Source organism: Penaeus japonicus, unplaced genomic scaffold (assembly GCF_977035675.1).
Source record: "Penaeus japonicus unplaced genomic scaffold, GWHDUDI00000001_assembly GWHDUDI00000033, whole genome shotgun sequence".
In the NCBI taxonomy this organism is placed as follows: domain Eukaryota; kingdom Metazoa; phylum Arthropoda; class Malacostraca; order Decapoda; family Penaeidae; genus Penaeus; species Penaeus japonicus.
This window is the reverse complement of record NW_028234435.1, coordinates 21,998,705-22,003,704: the sequence shown is the minus strand read 5'-3', so window position 1 is coordinate 22,003,704 and position 5,000 is coordinate 21,998,705.

Genomic DNA, 5,000 nt, shown 5'->3' with positions numbered 1-5,000 from the left:
GAGCTGCAAATAAACCACACCCCTCTTCTATAGCTAAGGATCTGATTGGTTTATATATGATTTATGCTACTGAATTTTTAACAGTCACATAAAATGGGGTGGGCGCACGCACGCACACACACACGCGCGCGCGCGCGCACATATATGCATATATACATATATATATATACATATAAATATATATATAAATATATATAAATATATATAAATATATATAAATATATAAATATATATATGCATATATATATATATATATATATATATAAACATATATATATATATATATATATATATATATGCATATATATATATATATATATATATATATATATATATATATGTATATATATAATATCCAAACCGTAATCCATTTCATTTTTCTTAAGCATGTATAGGCAAAAAAAAATGAATATGCTTCACTCGAAGATGATGTCCTTAACTTAGACCAGATTAACAGCCTTTCTAAAGTGTTAATGGTAATCATAGACGTAAAACATGCATAGTTTGAACAAACAGATCACTTAGTATTTGTTTTAAAAAATCAGCTTTTCTATAGCTATGAAAAGGGGCGTGGCATCTATGTACATTTAAAATACTCTAGTGACTGGTGACAAAAAACTGTATTATATGAATTCCATGTGATTTTATGCCGAAAGAGTCTGTAAATATTATATTTATGGGTGTACTATTTTTTTTACCTCTAGAAGCTGTAGAGCATTATATTAGACATGTAGAATCTCATTCAAAATTGTTCATAGTAATTATAGTGGTTGATCTTTTAATGATAAAAGATATATGAAATGGATGAGAGTCTGCGCAATGTGTTTCATCTTCCTTGGCAGTATAACAATAAGAAGACTTACTTTAGCAAAATAACCGAGTTTCACTCATTTAACCCTCTTAAAAAATATATTTAATGGGCAATAGAAAGAAAAATTCCTTAAAACTTTAAAGTTACGATAAGAATAAGGAATTCATGGTTGAAATAAAAGCTGTTGTTAATACCCGATTAATAATACAAACAGACAAATTATGAAAAAAAACAGTAATGAATAATAATGGATAATAAGCCATTAACCAACAGTAACTGAAAGTCACAAGCCATGTGTCGTTACGGATAAACTAACTTGAACTGTGCCAGTGCCCTCGTTCACTAGAGGGAACTATTAAGAAAGAAGTTTCACTATTTCTTAAGTGGACAACCGATGGCAAGTTGTTATGACTTGTTGTTACAGATACTTTATTGGTGTTGTGAATACTTGCGCTCCGCCTTTCGCCCTCTTTCCTTCACTTTCCTTTCCATATTAAAATAATTCCTTCGGTGAAAGAATGCCTTACCTTACACTATTACATAATGTGGAAGGCAGGGCCGTGCGCAAGATCTTTGAGGTAACGTTAATTTTTCTTTTATAACTGCCAGGAAAGGTTGTGCTGAAAGGAAACAGGAGTGGAGACTGCTTGAGGCGCTAGCCATTCTAATTAAGGGACTGTCTTTTCTAAACTAACCCATTCCACTGAGGTCTCTTCTTAATTACCGGCTCCGCTTTGAAGGCTCTCTGTGTGTAATATTCACATCCACTCTATCCCGGAAGCCTCATATACTGCCCATTGCTAAAACGGTGTCCCTAAGATATTGAGAATTCTTTTTAGATTTCGGAAGCATTTTATATCTCCCCAGCCAATTAAAATTTACAAGTCTCACTCGCCCTTATCTCTGTTGTCACATTTGGGACAATTCTTCCACTCGGTTTCTGGATGTTGTACAGAGAAAGTCTCATTAACTCTCCCATGCTCTTGAACCTTTCGATATTCGACGTAAAGTTACATCTCTTACCCTATCTTACCGATATCCCCAGGGTTCTTGCTTACAAAAATTGATGAGTTGCAAGCCCTCACTCTATTCATGACCTGCGAACACTCGTGGGGCAGTTGCGGATCATCCATTGGCAGAGCTGTTGTAAATAGAAAAGCAGAGCTTATTGCACCAATCGTAACCTGCGTCAAGCGTTCATTAGGATAATTGATTTGTAATTTTGCTTGTTTTCTGAATAAATTGCCCAACGCGTCTGCTTTGCCGAACTGTAGGAGTCCTATGTGCTTTAATATAAATTATGTAAGTACTAAGAAAAAAGGTAGCCGATGTGAATGCAATTTTTCTTGGATTATCTAACCCTAAATCTGTACGTCCCATGTGAAAATCCGTTCACTTCACACAATTCAAACGATATTAACCCTAGAGTGATAAACTTGTAAAGTTTCACTGACGGTAATCTCGAGTAAATCACACGTGTTTTTGGAAAATCAAAAAATAAGAGGAAATGACAAATTTGTTTGCCTTTCACAAGGCAATACTTAAGTCTAACATCTTTACTGAAATGTAAAAAGCTTATTTCTTATCATAACTAAATTTGCTATCGATTAGAAAATAATTTTCATAGGAAAAGTGTAAATCTAGCCCCGAAAATGAGAACATACAAATATGTTCATCTCTTGATCCTTACAACCCCGATGTGTTGCATCTTTCTCCCTACGATACAACATCTAGGGAGTTGCCTGGCCAAAGTCCAAGTGCAAAATCCAGTTGTCACATACGCGACATCAGTGGGTGAGACAGACAGGTAAACGACAGGTGTGACACTAAAATTGCGATTTCCTGCCTATGTTTAAAGGGCACTTGCTGCAGCACACCATAGGCTCAGTCAAGAATCCTGCTTGATTCTTTGCCTCCTCCATTGACAATGGGGTTAGCACCGCACACAAGTGTTATAACCGTTATCCCTGCGACAACCTGAGGCTTCATTAGCTACAAAAGCAACCTCTGCTTACTTTTTTCTTATTATCATTCTTAGCTAGTTCGTCAGAAGAAATGGCCAAAAGGTCGGGGGTGGGGAGGGGGGAATATATCACGTTCAAGTTTATTTACATCCTCTTCAGTAACAATGACGATCATATTTTCAATCTCCTTGAAATAAGCATTGATCTTTTGATGCCTTATTGTCATTTCTGTCTCTTTAGAAGATTGTAACGACTGACTGAAAATCACAAAAGTATTATGGCGCAACAATTCCCTTTCTTTCCAGGCCAATTTCCACCTTCCATATTAAGGATAAGCCAGATTTGCGAGGCGTATGATTCGCCCGGGATTTTATGCACTATGGCTAGTCCGACTGTGTCAGCGAGTGTTATTGAGCCTGGTCCTTACCCACAGAGGTGTTCAAGCACAGAAGTGACTGCCAGGAGACAGTGGAAACTCACGAGCTTGGACGGTGCTCGATCTGCCGACCAAGGGGATGTGGGGCCGATAAGCTAGCCATTGTACTAAATAGGCGGTTATACTTAAGAGTCTACCTCCATCGCTCTTGCTACCATTTACTGATGACTGCATACAACGCATTTTCATAGCATTTACAGGATTGAAATGTATGTTGATACTATCTGGAAGATTATAATGAAAGATATCACTGCTATTCTAGTTTTATTCTATTTTATTTTTGTCTTATATGCATGTTACGAAACGAAAACCGAAGAAACTATCATGTCACATTTTCACTCAGCCAAAACTCGAGAAGTCCAAAGATATGGTCATTTCTACTAGATTTCGTCTAACAAATACGAGTTTTGTATCTGCAAAGTATGTGGCTCTGTTCGATCACGATCGAAATTGAGCGAAAAGGTAAATCGGATGTTCTCAGAGTTCGGGGACGTTTATAACCTTAAATAACTATTTATCCCAACAAAGCGTACAACATTAGTCTTAATATATTGTCAGTTAATTATGTGTATGAAATTGTAATGATACATATGAATAAAATCCGCTATTACAGATTTTAATTTCTTTGTGCATCCCAACGATCATCGCACCCCCCCCCCCCTCACACACACACGGGTGTGCGTACCACAGCTTGAGAACCTGAATTGCAATGTGGTACTCATATTTTTTAACGCGTCCTGAACGTGTAAACATCAAATTGAAACAGGAAAGAGTTCCATGCTAGCGGAGCCAGGCTAGAAAAAAAAACATGTCTATTGAAAAAAGGTTCAGAAAACACTAATGATCTCTACGTTATCGAGTGATCCTTTTGCCAATAACAATTATAATGAAAAAGACTAATAAAGGGTATTACAATAATGGCAGTTATGTGATGATAATGATGCTAATGAAGTAGTTACGATGATGTTTTATTTTACGATAATGTCAAGTGATAAGGATAGTCGCGGTAATAACTATTACTATTCTTATAATTATCAATGGGATGATAATCCTTACACCAACAATACCAATAGCAGAAGTAAAAACTAATATGTTATGCCAAATAATTATTTTTAAAATATCAAATATAATAACAGAGTGATAATGATATTAACAATATTAATAATATGATAATAACGCAGATTTTAGTTCTAATCTGAAATATTTACTCCGAAACAAATAGGCATTAAACATATTTTCTATTCATTGACTTTTTCTAAATATTGTTCCGATAGGTTTCAACTAACTGTCATACTACATAAAAGTTCATAAAATTCATGGTTAAAGAGGTCATCGTCCGCAAGACAGCCTATGAGAATCCTATAATTTCTATTAAAAAAAAAAAAAGGTCTTAATTTTTATCTCTTTTTTATGCACAATGTTAGAATTTGAAAAGAGGTTGATATTAGAAACATTTGCTTCAACATATCCCTACATGATAAGATATAATAAAATACATCAAAGCCAGAAATAAGAGAAAATCAACATAGTCCCAGATATCGTGAATGATATCGTCCCCAATGTCGGGTGAATTACACCCATATTTAGCACTCTAGGATTAAAACGTAATTAGTGAAACTTTCTGGTTACACAATATTGAGAATTTCACAAAGGTAAACGATAACTTGAATAATTGAGATTCTTACTATTTTTCTAAATGGCAGAAATGGAATAGCAAAATCTTTACTATGAGTTATTTCCATTATGCCCAGCGTCTTTTCCTATAATACCTATAATTAAAAAAAAAATA